Consider the following 23055-nt stretch of genomic DNA (forward strand, 5'->3'; position numbering starts at 1 on the left):
ATCTCACAAATTCACATTTGCACCAGAACAAACAAGCAAAGCAGCTTTCACGAACAATGACATACCACAAACACAGGAAAAAGTCGAGGTCAGACAACGGTGCGGCGCAGAATCGATACCCGCAAGCAAATGGAACAGGGGAAACAGGTGTCCACATCATTAAACGACTCATCAGCAAGGCAACCGAGTCACGTTCCGACATCAACCTAGCTCTGTTATCGTACTGAGCAACCCATTGAGCTAAGGACTGTCGCCAGCGCAAATGCTCTTCGGCAGAGACATCCGGACAACCCTACCGGCAAAGCAATTCCGAGACCCTGGCAATGCACTGGTTCTCGATGACATGCGGGCACTATGCTCCAAACAAAAACGATACTACGATCAACATGCGATCCCACTCAAGCCACTGACAATAGGTGACATCGTCAGAATCAGGGACCCAGAAGGCGGATGGTCTGAGTCAGCCACGGTGATCAGGCAGGAGCCACCGCGGTCATACATTGTCAAATCGTCTGCGGGAGTACATTTTCGCCATAACCGCCGGGATCTATTAGAGATTCGACCTACAACGCCAGTATTTCCCACACTGGACTTGAACGAGTCCATTTGTCCACAGGACGTTCCTCGCCACACAACGCCAGACAGTACTCTTGATGACATCAAACCATCATCCCTACTACCACCGTTAAGACGCGCCAGCAGAAGCCGTAAGGCACCCGACCGGCTAGATTTGTAACGACACTTCGACACACGCGCAAGATGAATATGGACATTTTTAATTGTTTCTGCATAACTTTCATCATTTTCACAGTGTGCAGATTTGCATATTCTCACCACTTGTTATGTACAGTTTTCTTGAGGCCAGTCTAGAAAACATGTCAAATAAAAGGGGGGGGGGGTAGGAAGCAGTGATCTGTACATCTGTACATGCATCTGCACATACACCACACACTACAGCACAGATGTAACAGCCACAGCATCACTAGAGGGCAGCATCAGAGACGGGTATAAAGGGTCCAGCCCAAGGGAGGATCCACCTCTTTCAGAAGCACAGGGCTAGTGAGCAGCAGCAGACAGAGACAGCTCAGCATAGGCAGTTTACCTCAGCTTCACTGGTCATACCTCTTGACTGTATTATATCTAGTTAAGCTCTGGAAACAGAACAAACCCTTTGAATAAAGTATTTGTGTTAACTGGAAGTCTACAATCTTTATTCAGACTTAGAGAATAACATAGTAGGTTTGACATCTTCCACCATCTGCCGGAGATTCAGGGCTTTGCAGGCGGCCTTGCTCAGGAGAGGAAAAGGCTGGTTATAAATGAGACACATCAGCTCAAAGATCTGTTTGCTGCCACACATCAGTGGTTATAGAATCACACAGATAACCGGCAGTCAAACTCCCGCTGCCCCTTAAAGTCGAGTGTCCATTGTTCAAAGTCTTTGGGTCATGGTTCCTTGTCGGACAGGACTGTTACGCTGGCACCAGAATCTAACTTAAAATTTGTTAGATGACAACTTATCAGGATGCCAACATTCCAAAATGGAGAACCACAATCTTTGATCTCACCCCAAAAGGATGGTTATGTGTCTTCTAGGTTTGCAGTCTCGACCTCATGGGCCACCTTTGGGATAGCTATGTGGTTCTGGGGTTTTGACTTGCACAGTTTTCCAAAGTGTCCTTGTCTGCTGCAGTGGAAGCATTGGGCTGTACTCAGAGGACACAGATCTCTCCTGTGAGGGTGCCTTGCACTGGCAAGATCCCTCTGCTGGGCGGTTCAGGAACTGCCTCTCCTGACATGGATTGTCCCACCGTCTTTAATCTCCCTTAGGGTTCGCCTGTATTGTTAACACAGCTCAGACAGTCTAACTAGCTGGACTGCCTTGTCTAGGGTTAGATCATCTTTAGCCTTTAGGAAGTCAGAGAGCAACGCCTGCATCACCCACCACGATTCTGTCTCAGATGAGCTCAGACCTTGAACCTCGATATTCACACCACTCTAACATTCTGTAAGAGATCATTGATGAGAGAATCAACAGGTTCCCCATGAGGACTCTCTTATGTTGAATGGTGGAGCAGGCTCGAAGGGCTGAATGGCCTACTCCTGCCGCTAAATTCCCTGTTTCAATTTGTCTTATTGAATTCAGCTCTTTCCAGTATTTTGTTCGATCTCAAGTTGAATTAAATATTAAACGTTTTTTTAAATCTTCTGGAATGTGGTGGATAACGAACTGAATGTGGATTGTGGAGTTGAGGTGGACAGCATAGTTGCAAACAGGCACGAGGTGGTACAGAACATGATTGTTTCTGTATGGAGAGACATGCTGCTGAAGTTTTTCCTCTTTCACTCACCAGAATAAACGCAAGAATACCAAATTTCAAATGATCATAGCAATTTATACTGCAGGAGTAAGGGGTGCTGATTGGTTGGCAAGTCAACTCTGATTGGCCATGGCAGCACGGCGGCGCAGTGGTTAGCACTGGTGCCTCACGGCGTCGAGGTCCAAGGTTCGATTCCGACCCTGGGTCACTGTCAGTGTGGAGGTTACACATTCTCCCTGCGTCTGCATGGGTTTTGCCCCCACAAACCCAAAAATGTGCAGGGCACGCTAAATTGGCTAACCACTGTGCCACCTGCCACCCTGCCCTTACATTCGATAATGGATTCTTCAAAGTCACCCGGGGATCATAGAATCATAGAAGTTACAGTGCAGAAGGGGGCCATTTGGCCCATCGAGTCTGGACCGGCTCTTTGAAAGAGCACCCTATCCAAGCCCACACCTCCACCCTATCCCCATAACCCAGTAACCCCACCCAACGCTGAGGGCAATTTAGCATGGCCAATCCACCTAACCTGCACATCTTTGGACTGCGGGAGGAAACCGGAGCACCCGGAGGAAACCCACGCAGACACGGGGAGAACGTGCAGACTCCGCACAGACAGTGACCCAAGCCGTGAATCAAACCTGGGACCCTGGAGCTGTGAAGCAATTGTGCTAACCACCATGCTACTGTGCTGCATTTGCAGAGCAAAACAACAAACAATGCGCATTTATTTTGTTCCTTTAATTTACAAGTCCAAAGCAACTTGAGAAAGAACCTGGCAGAAGAGGCTTGAGAAGCCGAATGGTCCTGTCCGGCTCGTTCTTCACAAGAAATCAAATAATTCAAAAAATCTAACTAGTTCATTCTTTCCTGCCCTGTACTTCCAATAAAATAATTAATGAGTTAAATATATATTTGCCAAATTAGCAATGTTTTTCTTCAAATTATCAGAAAGTGGATGAATGTGAAATATCTGCTGAAGGAACTCCAGTCGTGATGGATGGATTTCGCTCTAGGAATAATAAAAAAAATCTCATTTTTGCTTCAGTATGCAACATTTATATCTTTAACATACGAGCCACATTTCAAAAGGTTGCAATGATGCTCTAACCTTTGCCAATATATCCGAAGGTGAACAGCCATGAAATAGACAGGGCCTGGGGTTCCATACAACGCTTCCAACTTTCCCTTCACCACATTAGACTGAACATGTGCTCTCTTGGCAGTTGTCCGTGACAGACAGAAGGACTATTTTAAGAAGTGGAAAGGATGTTCTCAATAAAGGGAGGCACGGTGGCACAGTGGCTACCACTGCTGCCTCACAGCGTCAGGGTTCAGTGTTCGGTTCCGACCACGGGTGACGAATCTCCCCGTCTCTCTGGGTGCCCTGGGTCTCCTCCCAACAATGTGTAGTTTGGGTGGATTGGACATGTTAAATTGTCCCTTAGTGTGCAAAGTGTTGTTAGGTGGGGTTACGGGGGAGTGTGATCTTTCATAGGGTCGGTGCAGACGCCTTCTGCACTGTAGGGATTCAATGGTATTGCACTTTCAAAGTGGGGACACAATCACACGTTAAGAGGTAAAAATTGCAATGGTCTTTGTCCTTGCATGATTGTTTAACATTCGCAGATGAATTTCCTCTCCGGTATTTGAGCACAGCTTTTATTTTAGGTAAGGAAAGGACTTGACGTGTTAAACTGCTTACAGAACATTAGCTAGACCTCAGTGTGGTCCCCATGTTATAGCAAGGATATGGAGGCACTGGAGACAGTGAAAAAAGATTGATAAGGAAGGTACCAGAGCTGAAGGCCCCATGTGACTCTCTTTCATCCGGTTCTATCAACATATTCTTCGATTGGGTAGCATGGTAGCACAGTGATTAGCACTGTTGCTTCACAGCTCCAAGGTCCCAGGTTCAATTCCCAGCTTGGGTGACTGTGCGGAGTCTGCACGTTCTCCCCGTGTCTGGGTGGATTTCCTCCGGGTGCTCCAGTTTCCTCCCACAAGTCCCAAAAGACATGCTGTTAGGTAATTTGGACATTCTGAATTCTCCCTGAGAGTACCCGAACTGGTGCCGGAATGTGGCGACTCGGGGCATTACACAGTAACTTCATTGCAGTGTTAGTGTAAGTCTACGTGTGACAATAAAGATTATTATTATTATTCCTTTCTCTCTCATGTATTAACCAGCTTTCCCTTACATATATCTACACTATTGGCCTCAACTACTCCATCTGATACTACACCATCTTTTCTTTTTTAAATTTAGAGTACCCAATTAATTTTTTCCAATTAAGGGGCAATTTAGCGTGGCCAATCCACCTAACCTGCACATCTTTGGGTTGTGGGGGTGAAACCCATGGACACACAGGGAGAATGTGCAAACTCCACATGGACGGTGACCCAGAGCCGGGATCGAACCTGGGACCTCGGCGCCGTGAGGCAGCAGGGCTAACCCACTGCGCTACCGTGTTGCCCCCAAAATAATTCTTGATGGCAACACTGACTGTTGGAGTGTCTCTCTACTCCTCACATTTACGAATGATTTCATCCCTCTATGTCAAATTGGGACAACAGGGATCCAGTCTTCGAGACAATAATTCCAGGGAACCAACTTGATCCACTATTGAAGTTTCATATTCTGTACTTAAAAATATTTTTTTTTTCTTCCAGTGGTGAGGGTTCATTGATGAGATCCTAAGGCTTTTTTTGTGTTTAAGCAGAAACACTTTTACTGCGAGGCTTTAACCATGTGTGGATCCAAATTTGGTCTTGCCGGGGTCTGTTCCATGCAGGCTTGCTTCTTACTGAGCCCAGTTCAGTCCGAGACTGTCCTCCAACCATACCTGGCTCTGTGGATGGTGCCACTCTCCAGTCCCATGTTGACACTTGTTCTACTGAGAATCTTACATTCCAGTGCCTGCAAGCGCATCATCACAATACAACAAAGTTTAGCGTCTTGACAGTTCTTTCAAAATTTTGGTCTATTATGTGTGAAGGAATGGTCTTAGCTCTGTTTCTGGTATTTAGCGCATGTGATGAAGTTTCTTGTCCTTCCATCATTTTTTGCATTGGATTTTATTATACTGTGCTTGTGGCTTTTCCCTTTGCGTAGCCGTTTTGCTATCTTGGCCGGAATTCTCCGGCCGTTCGCTGCCTGCGGAATTCTCTGGTCTCACCAGCAGCAAACGCCCACCCACGGGTTTCCCAGGGGCATGAGGTGGCTCCAATGGGAATCCCCATCGACAGCAGCGGGAGCAGAGAATCCCGCCGCCAGCGAATGGCGCGCCTCCTCTCGCCGCCGAGAAACCCGTGGCTGGGAGGCCGGAGAATCCCGCCCCCTGCTCTGGCACATAATCTCAGCTTCTTTCTCTGTCTGCATTACTGATTCAGCGCCCATTTCAATGTTCTTTTCCCCTTCAGTTAATTTCTCATTGCCGAGCCTCCCTTCTTCAAGCTCTTAATCCCCCGATTCCATTCTTCACTGGATTTGCTCTTATTTTCTAGTTGATTTTTCATGGGTTCAGCTTATTCCCCATTGTTTCATTCATTTCTCCTTCTTCTTCACTTAATTTTGTAAGTTTTTTGCAACTTTCTTTTAAGTTTCATCTCGTTGTTTTAATGTCTTCTCCAGAACTTCAATTCTTTTTGCCGATTCCTCTGTATGTTCAGTCGTTCTGAATTGCTCTTGAAGTCTTGGATTTCTGCATTTCCTCCGAGTGGAATCTAATGTGTTCTTACTGGATACATGTACATTTCACAAATGGAACCTTCATTCCTACTTGCCTTTACTTCACCCTTTTGGCTTCACTGTTGGTCAAGTCTGTCTCCGAAGAAGTGTTGACTTGTTTCCATTCTGCCATTCTTTCATTGCCCTTTTGTGGGGTCTGTCATTGCCCACCTTCTGCGGTCTTTCTTGCCCTCCTGGGGTCTTCTTTTTCCCACTTTCTGGGGTCTTCTATTGCCTCCTCTTTGATGTCTTTGTTGCCTTCACTCGGAGGTCTTTTTCAGCTATGGATCTTTTTTGAGAGCTGCCCCCCCCCCCCCCCCCCCCCCCCCCCAACCTGGGTTTTGTCTTATTCCCTCTCTTTGAGTTCTTTGTTGTCTTTACTTTGAAGTCTTCATCATTTCTTCTAAGGTTTCCCGTTGCCTCTTCCATGAGGGCTTCATTGCCTCCTCTGGGGACTTCTATTGCCTCTGCTTCGGGGTCTTGATTGCTATGGACCTTTTTTGAAAGTTGCCATCTATCTGAGGTCTTCCTTAATTTTCCTGCCCATAGCTGTTTGTTCCTTTCTGTGATTGCCACTTTAAATGTATTGCCACTTTAACTGTATTGCCTCTTTAAGGGTATTGCCACTTTAAGGGTATTGCCGCTTTAAGATTGTGTAGCAATCATTTTTGCCCACAGAGGCTGTAGTTGCCCAGATACAGCTGGCTTCCGTTTTGCAGGTGTACTTTGCAACAAATGTATAAATGCAGGTCCAGAGTGTTCTGAGCTGTTCCATTTTTGTATTCTATTAAAGCTACTGCTTTCTAGTGCCAGCTGTTTTTTTTAAGTTTTTCAATTTTGTTAACTGCAGCAATTATTTGCCTTTTTATCCAAAGTCCTTTTTAAATTTGAAGCCATGGCTCTTCTAGCTGCCAGTTCCATATGGCTATCTCCTCTTGCCTTTTTCACTCTGTACGTTTATTTTTTAAACCTTTAACTCTGCCGGCTAATTTTATAGGTTTGTTTTTCTACGCCTGTCTTTCAGTTCCATTAAAGCGCTGAGCGTCTTGTAACTGTCGACCAACTGTTGGGCCTGTGAACAAATGTGGGGGTCTTATTGTCTGACGGACTGGGTGGGGGGGCACAAAGGGAGGGACCGTGTCCAAGGGCATTAACCTCCATGCCCTGTATCACCTGGACCCCGCGTTCCGCACTCTCACGGAATAAGGATATCTGTACTGCCAGTGGGAGGTTCAGGGAAGGCTCGGCCAAGAGCTTTTTCTGTGTCTCTGAGTCATTGGTGTCGCAGACCAGGCGATCGCGCAACATCTCAGTCAATGCAGTCCCATGTCTGCAGAACTTGGTGATTTTCCACAGGCCAGACATAAACCCGGTGACCGACCCACCTGGGGCTCTCCCATCATATGGAAGCGATACCGTTGGACTATAACAGACGGCCGTTGGGTGAAGTGCCGACTGACGAACACAACGAGCCGGTTAAAGGTGTGGGTGTCAAGCACCGCCGGGTATGTAAGGCTCCGAATGACCTCGTATAAGGGTATAGGCACCACAAGCGGTCAGCAGGATCACTGTCAGGTGCTCATCTTCCATGATATTATTCGCACGAAAGGAATAATGCAATAAGGCTCCAGCATCAAACGCCCGAACGGCAGCGTTGACGGTAGACCAGGTTTACTCCTCGTCGCCAGTTTTATGAAGACAAGGGGAAGTCCACGCCGAGTTGTAATAAAGGAAACAAAGGTTTATTGACAAGTTTTAAGGTACACTGGTCCTGGTGATACTCAACCGGGTTTGAGGTCGGTTAATTGAGCTTCCCCCGGACCCTTAGCGGGGAAGCCTGTATTCCGCAAGGGACACGGGGAATTTAATCATTCCCACCCCTTAAATCCCGTGCAGGTTCAGGTAATGACACAGAGATTGGGAGGAATTGAGGCCATGGATAAACTTGAAAACAAGGGTGCGAATTACAACAATGACTACATACTAAAGGTTTTGTTGTGAAGTGTTTTGGGACAACCAGAGGATGCAAGAAGCACAAGAGTGCAGGTGTGTTAATTAGCATATTTGGTTTTGGTTGATTAACCCAAAGTGGCACGGTTTTGAATTCAGCTTTGGTCTTGTTTGTCACTCCAATCTCTACTCCAGCTAATAGTTACCTGCTTTATCATTTGTACTTTTGTGTTCTACATCTACGGATGTGCTTTTGGTGACCGATTTGGGCTATATTATTCCATTCAGCAGACCTATTCATACCTTGCCACTGCAAAGTATTTTTTTCCCCTGATCAAATATCCATTGTCTGGATTGATGGGTTCGAATTTGATCCACGAACCTCATCCAGCAAGAATGGTCGATGGGATTGGATGTTAAAGTGAGGTTGGGGGCCAAACCTGACCAGTTATTATTGGGCGGCGCATGTTGAGAAGGTGTTGGGTTGATGTGGGGGATCCGGAGGCTTTATGGGTGCGGATGGAGTCGAGCTCGTGTAAGGGGTCAGGATTAAGGGCTTTGGTCGCAGTTTCTCTACTTTTTTCTCCGGGGAAGCACTCATGGAATCCGGGGGTGGCCCCCACACTGAAGATATGGAGACAATTTCGGCAGCACTTTAACTTGGGGGCGGTATCGAAGTTGGTGCCGGTTTGTGTGGACCACATGTTGGAGACGGCGAGGTTGGACGCCAGGTTTAGGGGGTGGGAGGAGAAAGGGGTTGCTGCGATGAATAGTGTGTGTTCTTGGAGGGCCGATTCGTGAGCTCTGAGGAGTTGGTGGAGAAATGTGGACATTTGGACTTTCACAGGCGGATGTATTTAGATACTTGGAGTTGCGCAACTCCGTGAAGGTCTTTCCAACGTTGCCAGTGGCGCACTCTTCCTTGTTGATGGAGAGAGGTTTGTCTTTGGCGGGGATGGAGGTGGGGGTTACCTTAGGGGTTATTGGGAGGCTTATGGTGGAGGAGGCCGTATCCTTGGAAAGGGTGAAGGCCAAATGGGAGAAGGAGTTGGGGTCCGAGTTGGAGGAGGGGGTGTGGTGTGAATCTCTGCATAGGATGAACGCAACGTCATCATGTGCGAGGTTAAGCTGGTATCGTTGAAGGAGCATGTAGGGCCCATTTGACCAAATCCAGGATGATCAGGCTATGTGCGGGATTGGAGGATGAGTGTGAGCGTTATAGGAGGGGCCCGGCTAACCATGTACACATGTTCTGGTCATGTCCTAAATTTGTGGGGTTCTGGGTCTTCTTTGGCACCACGTCGGCGATCCTACAAATTAAACTGAAGCCCTGTCCCCTCGGGGCCATATTGGGGGCTGTTGTCCTAGATTTCGCCTCGCTAATTGCTCGAAGGCGGGTGCTGATGTGCAGCTTCCCCACCCAGCCCCTCGGTATGGCTGGGGGATATTGTGGAGTTTTATATCTCGAGAAAGTTAGGCATACCGCGAGGGGCACAATTGAAGGATTTTACCGAAGATGGCAGCCGTTAATTTTGTACTGTAAAGAGCTGACGACTGTTAGTTGTTTTTTTTGGCGTGGGGGGTTGGGGTGGGTGGAGTGAGGGGCGGCGGGCAAGAGTGGGGGCGTCGGTGGGATTTCTGTTTGGTTTTCTGGAATGAAAATATATTTTCTTTCAATAAGCGAGGTTGGTTGCCAAGATCATTCTGCTCTCTCTGGTGGTATCGTACCTTCATCCACTCTGATGAGACCATCAATGTCATTGGAGTCAACTAAAGAACGTCCGACCAGAGTGAGAAATCTATAGTGAGAAGGGCCAACAAGCCAGGAGAGGCCAAGTTAAGTTTTGTTAACAAACTTTGCTGGACAACCCTTGTGGGTGGGGAGGAGAGGGGAGCACTTCCTGTCTGGTTCCGTTAAGGTGTCCGTGAGTCGACCAAACCTCTGTCTTGACTCTGCCTCTCGGTGCTGGATCAGCAGCCAATGCCTTTGCCCAATGCTGTGGTCACAACAAAGGCTTTTCAAGTCTTCATAAGGCCCCTTGCTCCATTGCCCAGCTCCCGATTCCTGGCCCTGGTGCCACCCCTTCACATTTCAGGCAGGACACTTGTTCCAGATTATTTAAATGAGTCCTGCGGATTAAAATAGTTTGTGCTTCCCGATGACCTCCCTCACAATTTATCTCAAACTCATTGCCCTGCCTCCCCAACCTATTAAAATTCAGGTTTTAGGGTCCCGATGTCTCATATCTTATCAATATTGTGTTTTAGCATGATACCCTATTGCAACCACGGAGGCCAGTTTAGCCCAGTTTTTTAAATACAAATTTAGAGTACCCAATTATTTCTTTCTCCAATTAAGGGGCAATTTAGCATGGCCAATCCACCTATCCTGCACATCTTTGGGTTGTGGGGGTGAACCCCACGCAGACATGGGGAGAATGTGCAAACTCCACACGACAGTGACCCAGGGACGGGATGCGAACCCGGGTCCTCAGCGCCGTAGGCTGCAGTGCTAACCACTGTGCCGTGTGCCGCCCCAGTTTAGCCCAGTTGGCTGGACAGCTGGTTTGTGATGCAGAGCAAGGCCAACAGCGTGGGTTCGATTCCCGTACTAGCTGAAGTTAAGGTCCCACCTTCTCAACCTTGCCCCTCGCTTGAGGTGTGGTGGTCCTCAGGTTAAATCACCACCAGTCAGCTCTCCCCCCTCAAAGGGGAACGCAGTCTGTAGGTATGAGGAGCAGAAGTGGGCAATTCAGCCCTTCGAGTCTGCTCCTCCATCCATTCAGATCATGGCTGATCTCTCCCTGGTCGCAAAGCCTATGGTCATCTGGGTCTATGGCTACTTTACTATTCCAACCTGTTTTCTGCTTCTTTTTGTGTTCTTGGAGCACAGACAAAACATATGCCCCGAGTTTCATATCCTTCATTTTAGCATCTTCGACTTTCTTGTTTTTGCGCAGAAGAGGATTAATCTTTCTGTTAATAAAAAATGAAGCAAGTTTAACATTTCAGTTTTGACCAGTAAAGAGGCAGTAGGATTGATTCATTCAAGTGCACATTCTTTTCAGGGAATAAGATTTAGCAGCACAGCATGTGTGAAATCTGAGATAGTGCCCACAAAATCAGATAAGTCAATTTTTCAGCAGTATGGCACAAGGGATAGCGTCCCAATCTGACCATAGCAGATGCCATTTTGGTTAGGGCATTACCATGCACATGGGGCGCATCTGCCAGAGGAGTGAAGATACTTAGTTAGTAACAATACTGTAGAGGAGGAATTTCTGGAATCTGTATGGGATGGTTTTCTGAACCAATATGTTGAGGAAGCAACGAGAGAACAGGCCAACCTCGACTGGGCTCTGTGTACGAGTACGCAATAATTAGCAATATGAGACCCCTTGGGAATGAGCGACCATAATATGATAGAATTCTTTATCAAGATGGAGAGTGACACATTTGATTCTGAGACTCGGGCCCTGAATGGAAAGAAAGGAAACTATAACGTCATGAGGTGCTGAGATGGCTGTGTTAGATTGGGGAACAGCACTTAAAGGGATGACGGTACTGGCCAACATTCGAAGAACGCATGGGTGAACTGCAACAATTGTTCATTCCTGTCTGGTCCAACAATTAAATGGGGAAAGGTGGACAAAACCATGGTTTACTGGGGAAATTAGAGGTTGTATTAGATCCATGGAAGAGGCAAACACATAGGCCGAAAAAAACAACACACCTGAGGATTGGGAACAGTTTAGAATTCAGCAAAGAAGGACAAAGGGATTGATTAAGAAGGGGAAAATATAGTAGAAGTGTCAACTTGCGGGGAAGCTAAAAACTGATTGTAAAAGCTTCTATAGGTATGTGAAGAGAAAAAGATTGGTGAAGATAAATGCAGGTCCCTTACAAGCAGAAATGGGGAACAAAGAAATGGCTAACCAATTAAATACATAGTTTGGTTCTGTCTTCACAAAGGAGGACACAAATAACATGCCATAAATGTTGGGAAACACAGGATTTAGTGAGAGGGAGAAACTGAAGGAAATCAGTATTAGTAGGTAAATGCTGTTGGAAAAATTGATGGGATTGAACACCGATAAATCTCCAGGACCTGATAATCCCAGAGTACTTAAGGAAGTAGCCCTAAAAAGAGTGGATGCATTGGTGCTCATCTTCCAAGAATCAATAGACTCGTGAACAGTTCCTATGGATTGGGAGGTAGGTAATGTAACCCCACTATTTAAAAAGGGAGGCAGTGAGACAACAGGGAATTACAGACCAGTCATTATTCATGAAGGCCCAGCCTTCTCAACCTTGCCCCTTGCCTGAGGTGCGGTGATCCTCAGGTTAAATCACCACCAGTCAGCTCTCCCCCCTCAAAGGGGAAAGCAGCCTATGGTCATCTGGGACCATGGCAACTTTACTTTACTAACTTTAGCTGCTATGGGCATCATCTCTTGATATCCGGCATAGAGGAAGAATCTGAATGGGAATTCGGAATCGATAGTGCAAAAATCAGACATTCCTTCCATTTGCAGTTGATGCAAGTAATGTAATGAGATACATTTTCAGAAATAAGAGTCAATCTACTTACGTCCTTTCTGTGAGCAGGCAGAACAGTAATGGGCAAATTGCAATGAAAGCAAGTGAAACTGACCCAACTCCAAGAATATTCAATATTTGCTTTGGTTCTGTCAATTGAAAGATGTCACTGTTATGAAGGACAGGAAAGGCTCACTTTAATGACACAACAATTATTCATCAAAGAAATGTGTTCTATTCATATTGTTTCTTGCACTTCAGTTAAAAATATCTGCCTGTTTAGGGGGATGGTGGTCTGATGGCAATGTCACTGGACTAATAATCCAGAGACCCAGAAGGGGGAACGTGAGTTCAAATCCCATCACGGTGAAGTGGGGCAATTAAAGTAATTCAACATCAAACATGAAAAGCCTTGAAGTAGGAAAATGTAGTTGTGAACATTAAAACAACTTTAAAGGAATAGTTATTGGAGCCCTTTCTCGGCTTGCTGGTGTGGGAAAGAAACCATAACAAATTTAATGACCTCATAGAATTTACAGTGCAGAAGGGGGCCATTCGGCCCATCGAGTCTGCACTGGCCTTTGGAAAGAGCATCCCATTTAAGTCCACCCTATACCCGTAACCCAGTGACGACCCCACCTAACCTTTTTGGACATTAAGGGCAATTTAACATGGCCAATCCACCTAATCTGCACATCTTTGGACCTTTACAGGATGGGTAAGCAAAAAGTGTAATTAAGAAGCACAGACTTAAGCCAACAGCATATAAAGACAGCTGCAGCCTGTATAATTCTGCCTATTACAATTGCATAGTGTAAACGTGGTAACAAAAGGACATAAATATGTTATGCAGCCTTTGTATCAGGCAGACACTCTGTAGGAGCAGGGCGTGTCTCCCAAGCATGCTTGTGAACAAAAGTCTCTGTTACTGCAACTTACAGATTTGGGTGATTTCAATCCCTTAGCACAACAATGGCAACTGGTGGAATTTAAATTCAATTAGTAAAATCTAGAATGTAAAGCTAGTCTCAGTAATGATGACTCTGAAACTTCCTTTCATTATCATGATAAATCCATCTGATCCACTTTAGGGAAGGAAATCTGCCAACCTTACCCAGTCTGGCCTACATGTGACTCCAGGCCAACAGTCATGAGCCATCTGAAATGGTCTAGCAAGTGGCTCAGTTCAAGGTTTACTCGAGTAGCTGTAGAGGACAACTATACTAAGGGCCACATGTGTAAGAGAGTCGGTAATGAATCCAATTGGGAATTCAGGAGGAATTTCTTTACGCAGAGGGTAACATGCAAAGTGCTACCACCAGGAGTTGTTGAGGGGAATAGCATAGAAGCAATTAAGGGGGTTGTAGATGGATACATAGAAAGCGATAGGTTACGCTGACAGAGTTAGATGAAGTAAGATGGGAGACGCCTTGCATGGAGCAAAGAAATGGCACAGACCAGTTGGACAGAATGGCCTGTTTCAGTACTGTACAGTCTATGTAATTAGGATAGTTTCAAACATCATAGGTCATTGAGTTCGGGAATTCTGCGACAAGTAACTGATCTACTGACTGCCTAAAACCTGCCCATTATCAACAAGGCACAAATTAGAAGCTTGATGGAATTCTCAATGGATGAATGCCACCCCAACAACACTCAACACCATCCACGACAAAACAGCCCACAGGATTGGCATCCTACCCACCACCTTCACCATTCCCTCCCTTCACTACTGGCGCACAGTGGCAGCAGTGTGTACCGTCTTCAAGATCCCTCGCAACACCCAAAGGCTCCTTCAACAGCACCTTCTACCACATTCGACAAACCTCTACCACTTAGCAGGTCAAGGGCAGAAGACGCAAGGTAACACCGCCACCTGCAGGTTCTCCTCCATGTCAAGCACCATCCGGACTTAAAACCAGGTGCTGTTCTTTCACTGCGGCTGGGTCAAGTCCTGGAACTCAATCCATAACTGCACTGTCGGTGTACCTGCATGTCCACCATCTACAAGGCCAAGTCAGGAGTGTGGTAGAGTACCCGCCACTTGCCTGGATGAGTGCAGCTCCAACAACATTTAAGAAGCTGAACACCACTCAGGACAAAGCAGCCCCACTTGATTGTATTGTTAAGATTTCCCCATGGCCTTCCCCCCCCCACCCCCCACTATCTCTGTACCCTCCGCAGCTCTACAATCTTCTGAGATTCCTGCGTTCTGCGAATTTGAACCTTGCATACATTCCTGATTTTAATTGCTCCAGAATTAATGGCACTAAAGAAATGGACTTTGTTGATGATGACTCAGAAATAACGTTGTTATGTAACAGTCAAGCCAGGAGCTCTGAATGTCAATCACCATGATCAACATCTCTATAATGTTAAAGGTTAACATATTGTCAGCTTGTAATTTTATGGGTGCAGCGTCTCTGCAAACGAGGCCATCGCCTTGAGTGGCAAAGGTTGGGGAGTGGCAAAAACTGAATGAGCTATTCCTGAAACGACATAAGTAAATAAACAAGCTCCAGCATTGAGGATGGGAGGCCTAGATCTACGTATAATGATATACGTAGAGATTTCCATGTCTTTGCATTGCAGTCTTTCCAAAAAATGTCATGCTGTAATGCTCATTCTGTTCATGTGACAATTTTACAAATTTCCATTCTCAAATTGCGAATCTATACGTAACATCAACAAATGTAATTTAATCCAGCGATGATCATTGATTGTGTAAATTGTGCACAAAATCATCCAGTATCTATTGCAGGAACATAGATTTCATAGAATTTACAGTGCAGAAGGAGGCCATTCAGCCCATCGAGTCTGCACCGGCTCTTTGAAAGAGCACCCTACCCAAGCCCACACCTCCACCCTATCCCCATAACCCAGTAACCCCACCCAACACTAAGGGCAATTTTGGACACTAAGGGCAATTTATCATGGCCAATCCACCATCCATCTTTGGAAATGGGGCAGAATGTTCCCTTTTTTTCCCGAAATGCTGGACCAGGTGGGAAAAGTGGTTTGTAGCTCACCAGCGTCATGGATGGATTTCTCTCGCCAAATTGTCCGGCACTTTGAACAAAAGGCTGGAGGCGTGTCTCACACAGTCATGCTGGCAGAGCGGAGCATGAACTAGCGGCAACATCGGGGGTTGTATCCTCCAGTCTCCCGCCGCATGTTTCTCGATGGCGCGTCATTCGCTGGCAACGGGATCCTCTACTCCTGCCGCTTGTCAATGGGATTTCCCATTGAAGCCGCCCCACGCCGCCGGGAAGCTCAAAGGCTGGAGAATTCCGTCTCGCCTCTCCGGTGATCAGGATGCCTTTTTCAAAGGGCGCCCCGCTGTCCGGTTAGAACAAAACTCAGAACACCCTCACAAACAGGGGGGAAACCCACCACGAGGCCCCCCTTCCACATATACACCCGTCCCCACATATACACGGGGACCCCACCCCAATGAAGGTCCTCAGAGGAACCCCCAACCAACACTGCTCCTGGCACTGCCCCCCAGCATCCTGACTGTAGCCCTGGCCCTGCAGTGCCAGGAGCAGTGCTAGGGGGCAGTGCCAGGGGGAACTGCCAAGGTACTGCCCAGGCATGCCCTTCTCCCCCTCGGGGCTATAACTATCTGGGTACCCCCGGCAGGTTCTCTTTGCCTGGCGTACGGTTTGATAACCCTGTTGTGAATCAGGCCAACGTGACGGAATTCCCAATGCGGGTGGGCGATACAACGGGGAAACCCGCTAATTATTTACATATATTGAAATGAGGTTCCCGACCTTCCTGGGCAGGAGTCTCATTATGCCACTGACGGGGGGTGGGGGGAATCTCGCCGGCGACACTCCCGGCTTTGGGTTTCCGCAGGAGTTTGCTCCCAGGTCAGCATCTGTTATCACATTACATAAGACATGTTACACATTAAAAGTCTAAAGGTGTCCAGGTTAGGTGGATTGGCCATGCTAAATTTCCCCTTAGTGTAGAAAGGTTAGGTGGGGTTACTGTGTTGCGGGATTCTCTTTCAGAGTGTCGGTGGAAGCACAAATGGGACAATGGCCTCTTTCTGCACTGTGGGGATTCGATGAAATATTATAGTGTGCATTTCTTCCAGTATATATCCTGTAGAGTAATGAGAATGTACAATCAGTATGTCCTCCTTCTTAATGTAAAATAAATCTGTAATTATAAACGCAGAATTTATCTTCGTAGTAATGCACAATATTCATTTTCTAAAGTGAATTTTGTGGGGTTCATTCAGTGTGTCTAATGCTCTTGCACCAGCCCTTGTATTGAGTAGTTTAATCCAAAATGACCTTGACATTGCAGATAATATTTGGTGAAATACAAACATATTGAAAGCTCACAAAAATAACCTAGACTTTGAAAATGGACTTACTATTTATTGTCATGTGGTAACACGGTTTCTCAGGTCTTTCCTTAAAACAACAGCCCATTAGAAGACAAATTGTCTCATTGGTTTCATCTTCCACAGGACACGCTTTAAGATCTCTGGCATGAGGATTACACTCTAAATCGAAAGAAAAATGGAGACAGTACACAATACAATTGTTTGTAATGAGCTCTCTGAGGAGTTCATTGTACGCTCACCACCCAGCAAGCAATGGCCTCCTTCTGCACTGTTAATTCTATGATTCTATAACTGACCATGCCAGGGGTCTGGTCACTATCTGGACATGGTGAGGGGGGGGGGGGGGGGGGGGGGGCAGAAAGAAAGAATGTGTGTGTGACAGGAATGAGGTTTTCAGCTCCCGATGATCAAGTTGCTCGACGTTACTGTCAAGGCTCCCACGTCGAGAATCAGCATTGCTGCGGAACCAGAGGGCGAGCGGTGTCTGCGAAACTGACCCCCAGACGAAGCGGTGTCCTCGGGGGAGTGGGTGGTGTGGGTTGCGGGGGGAAGGAGGCAGAAACATTTCGGGGGAATGGGAGAGAATAACTGAGGAGAAAGTCTAGAAACAGAATGAATTACAACTCGTTAATACTTGAGCGAAAATGTACAATTTCCACCTGACATGAAATACCAACATGAACCTAAACAGAACAATTTGAAGCTTAAAACCGAAAGAACAACCTGAATTTCTGTAGCACCTTTCATGTAGACTGCTTCACTGAGGCATAATCAAACAAAAAAGGGGAGGGGGAAAGAATGAAGTATTAGAAAGGCTGACTTGAAGCTTGACCCCTTTTCCAGAGGAGTTTAAAGGAAGGAGAGGGAAATAGGGAGGGAATTCCAAAACATGGGGTCCAGGTTGCTGAAGGCAATGGTGGACCAAAGGGGTGTGGGTAGGTGGGGTAGGATGCTGGGTCCACAAGAAGCCCTGGAGAAGAGTGTGGTGATATCCATCACTGTAAATACGCAAGGGGTTAATGTAAATACACTGCAACTAAATAAACACTAGAGGGAGCACCAGAGACATCATGACACACAGACATTCAACCAATAGGTCAGTAAGATAGGACACGCCCAATGGGCAGTCACGACACACCCAGAGGTGACACTACCACAAGGGGGCTACCCATATAAAAGGACAGAGCACACATGCTCTTCCTCTTTTCCATAGGTGACACTCAGAGAGACAGGGGCAGATCAGGAAGCATCACACCCACCACATGGATTAGAGAAGATTGGTTAGTTAGATTGAGTTACTATAGTAAGATTAGCAGGAGAGTCGAACCCAAGTCGGAGAATTGTTAACACATCAATAAATGTGTTAAACCTATCTCCAAGTCTGAACTGTCCTTTGTCAGAGTGTACATCAAGGAAACAGCTTATGCTACGTGAAGAAGCAGAACACAACAAAGAGTAGTCAGCGCAGGGGAGGTGCAGGGCTAGTAGAAGGCACAGAGATTGGGGAGGGGTGAGGCTCGGAAGGGATGTGTGGCCCTGGAATTTTGCCAGAGTCCATCTCATTCCCAGGGGGTCTGCTATTTTTCCAGAACTGCTGCAGATAAACGGGAGAAACATCACAGGATTTCAGGACCAGTATGTTTTGAGTGCTGATGAGGCTGTATGGCAAATAAATAAACTCAATGCCGTACATGTGTCATTAACTCCAGGAAGTATTCAAAATCCTCCAAAGGGAAACATGTCATTTCTTTATCATTTGCACTGATGTGGAGATGCCGGCGTTGGACTGGGGTGAACACAGTAAGAAGTCTTACAACACCAGGTTAAAGTCCAACAGGACTAGCTTTCGGAGGAAGGAGCAGTGCTCCGAAAGCTAGTGTTTGAAACAAACCTGTTGGACTTTAACCTGGTGTTGTAAGACTTCTTACTGTTTATCATTTGCAATAGTTCTTCGTTCTTCACAGTGCCAGGGATATTGATAGTCTGGGAGAGAGAGCATGGTTCTCGCAGTCATGGTGGAGCTGGGTTTAACCACTGATATCTCCTGTAAGGATGCAATCGGAATACGTGCATCCTGGTTTTGCTAGGACTAAACGTCAAGGGAGTTTCTGCAGAATAGCAGGGTCTTGTAACAACTTGCATTAGGTGATAAGTCAGTTCACCAACTTCAGAAAAACTAAGCGGGACGGAATTCACCATGCAGGCTTTGCTCTGTGTAGGTGTGTCTTACACTCCCATGCAACATATCCCCCCTCTCAACCCTATTGCCTGCTCAATCCCTTCCACCCAGTTATAAGGTAACAGTAAGTACAACATTCATTTGTAGGGTAAAAATTGAGGTTGACTACTAATGTGAATATGGCACCAAAGAGAAAATGTTGGAAAATCTCAGCAGATCTGGCAGCATCTGTAGGGAGAGAAAAGAGCTAACGTTTCGAATCCAGATGACCCTTTCTCAAAGCTAAAAGACAGAGAAAATGGGAAATATTCATACTGTGGAGTGAGAATGGAAGATGAGTCATACCCCACCTCGACCCATTTGTTTTCATCCCATTTAATTTTAACTGTCTTTTACCATTTCTTTCTTGTCTTTCTTTCTATATATTTACCACACCCCTCCCCATCTTATCCACCTTTTCTTATGCTTTTTCCCCTTTGCTTTCCCTTCCCCAAATCTACATCTGTCACAGTTTACCCTCTGATGTTAGTTTCTCTGCTGTTTGGCCTTTCACACCTTTTGTTCTCTCTGGGGACTGCCATTAGCACTCTTTTTCCCTTGGTTTCTGTGTCTATAAGCACCCTGGGTTTCTGCGGTTGTGATTCATCTTCCATTCTCACTCCACAGTATAAATATTTCCCACTTTCTCTGTATTCTGGCTTCGACAAAGGGTCATCTGGACTTGGGACATTAGCTCTTTTCTCTCCCTACAGATGCTGTCAGACCTGCTGAGATTTCCCAGCATTTTCTCTTTGGTTTCAGATTCCAGCATCCGCAGTAATTTGCTTTTATATCATGTGATTATGGCATATGATAGCTGAGAAATATGGGGTGTGGGAGTGAGCACGGTGGTGATGGTGGTCAAGTTATATACCGGGTCTCGGCAAAAACATGATTTTTGGGATTGTCTTATATACAAGGTTGACTTATACACCACAAATTAAGGTAACGGGTCATTATCACATTGCGGTTTGTAGCCTGTTACTGTGTGCAAATCTGCTGCTTACATTACAACCATGGCTACACTAAAGTACTTCATTGGCTGCAAAGGATTGTGGGATGAAGTTGTGAAAGGCGCCACAGAAATGCAGTCTTCCTTTGTAATTTAGCATACTGCAACAATGGCAAAAATGATCTTTGTGGTGGCTTCATTTTTTAAAATGTTAATGCAGTCGAAATTCAATTTCATCTAATGCTTCACATGGCGCCAAACCCATACTTACTGAGTGGACGGAATATATTGTCGAAGGTATTTCTAGTGACTGCTTCTCTGGTGAACCTACTGTAACTCCACGCAGTGTCTTCAGGGAGTTGGTGTTCCCATAACTTCTTCGCTGTAGCCGTACCTGGACAATCAGTTTCAGAATGAGCCACAAAGACAAATTACATTTTCATGACTCTAGGTCTAAGAAGGGGTTGCTATGAGGAGATCCTCATTGTACTCCTGAGAAGATGAAAAGTTCATAGCCTGGCCACTAATACAGGTGATATCCCGTCCTGGCAATCTTTAAAAGTGTATTTCCCTGAGGTGGACATCACTGGCAAAGCCAGCATTTAATACGTATCCCCAGTTGCACGCAATCGCAGCTTAGTATAGCTGAGTGGCATGTTCTGCTATCTCTGAGGACAGTTAGAATTCACCAGTCCTAAGAAGGACATTAGTGAATATGTTGCATTTTAAGAACATACCGACAGCTTCAAGATCACTTATTTTTATCCAGAGAATGGTTAGAATGTGGAACTTGCTACCACAGGATTAATTAAGTGTCAGGAAGCAGAGCTGGTTTTAAATAATCTATGTTTGTGTTGCTGGTTATTCAAATTAAGGTATGATTTAATTGAGTTTAATTTAGTGTTTCTGCATAAAAAAGGCTTAAAACTCCAGTTAGATTCGGCTGAACCAAAGGTGTTTGAATGTTTGGGGTTTTTCGCTTCATTTCGAACTGCGTCTACATTCTGATTTGCGAGTTTATGATGTGAAAAGCAAACAAAACTTAGAAAAGGACTGAACTGTTGCTTAGCAACCAGAGGCCACCTTGAAGACAGAAAGGTGCCTTGAGTTTAGTTTTAACTGGACCCAAGGCAGTTGGGGCTGAGCAGCTAGAGAGGAAAGAGCTCTCACAGCTCTGCCAGGGACAAAAGCAGAGAGCCCGAGAAGCAGAGAGGGAAGAAAGTAAGTTCCAGAAACTAAGGAACAGATAGTTCTAGAAACCAGGGAATGAAAAGAGAAGTCTCAGAAAGATTGAAGTCAAAGGGACAAAAGGGACTGGAATTTCAACAAGGTACTGTTCATTGATGTTAAAGACAGTTGAGAAGTGCAGACCTGGTGAAGGTGGCGAGCGAAAAGCCAGGCATGTGAAGCAATAATGTCCTTTTGGTGGCTGTGTATCTGAGAGATTGTGTGAAATCTTGAATGCATGTGGCAATCTAAGGCAGAGGAATAATACTGAAAGGAGAGTTGGAAATCCTGGAAGTGGATCTCTGCTGTAAACAGCTGAGGAAAGCTTCGGTTGGAAGAAAATTATTGGATGTGTCTTTACGAGAGTGAAGTTTGGAAACACTCATGCGGAAGCCAGAGTTCAATGAGGCCAGTTGGTTCATAGTGTAATAATCAGCTGCGGGAATTTGAGGAGAAATCCACAGAGGTTCGATTGGGTGGCACGAACACCCAAAAGTTACAGTCTTTCATAGATTATCATAGAATTTACAGTGCAGAAGTAGGCCATTCAGCCCATCGAGTCTGCACCGGCTCTTGGAAAGAGCACCCTACCCAAGGTCAACACCTCCACCCTATCCCCATAACCCAGTAACCCCACCCAACACTAAGGGCAATTTTGGACACTAAGGGCAATTTATCATGGCCAATCCACCTAACCTGCACATCTTTGGACTGTGGGAGGAAACCGGAGCACCCGGAGGAAACCCACGCACACACGGGGAGGATGTGCAGACTCCGCACAGACAGTGACCCAAGCCGGAATCAAACCTGGGACCCTGGAGCTGTGAAGCAATTGTGCTATCCACATTGCTACCGTGCTGCCCCAGGGTTCCAGTCTGGGATCTTCCCGCCCAGTTATAGCACCAACTGAGATCATGATGATTGTTACTCAACTTCAAAGTAAAAGGTTTGACTCATTGGGTAAGAATTTCTGAGTCAGAAGATTGTGAATTCAGGGTCTACTTTTGGGTCTTCAGCACATAATCTAGGCACATAAACGGAGGACTGTAAATCTAGAGAATTCTCTACCCCAGTGTGTTGGGGCGGCCAGTTGTTCAGTAAATTCAGGGCTGGTGTAGAGAGATTATAAACCAAGGGATGGGATAGAAAAGTGGCATTGAGGTCAAAGATCAGCCATGAATCTTATTTATTTATTATTTGGTGAATTTAAATCCCCGAAGCCCAGGATTAGCCTCCTCACTTGCTGACTTTAAAGTGATTAGTCTGCCACTTAGTCTGTAGAGGGGACTCTCAGTAATACGCAGGATTGTTTGTGTCTTCCCACAAGTGCGTAAGGGGATTGTGGGAGTGATATCTGCGCAGACACGGGAGAATGAGCAAACGCCACACGGACAGTGACCCACGGCCAGGATCGTACCTGGGTCCTCAGCGCCGTAGGCAGCAGTGCTAACCACTGCGCCACCAAGCCACCCATTGTTTAGTTTTATCTGGAAGTCAGGGCAGTTAGTTTGTAGATAGACAGTGGGAAAGGGAAAAGCTGCCCCCAGCTCTGCTGAAAGCAATGGTTTAGAAAGCTAAAGAGGCAACATATCTCTCAGCTGTGCTATAAGAAAAACCATACAATGGAGTAACAGTTATCTAAAGAGCAGCTAGTTAAGGAAAGTAGAGAAATGGAACTAAGTTTCCAGGTGGACTGAGGTTAAAGGAGCAAGAACAAAGGACTGTACATTAAACACAGAGAGCTCAGAGAAA

This window comes from Scyliorhinus torazame, chromosome 5, assembly GCF_047496885.1.
Source record: "Scyliorhinus torazame isolate Kashiwa2021f chromosome 5, sScyTor2.1, whole genome shotgun sequence".
NCBI lineage: Eukaryota > Metazoa > Chordata > Chondrichthyes > Carcharhiniformes > Scyliorhinidae > Scyliorhinus > Scyliorhinus torazame.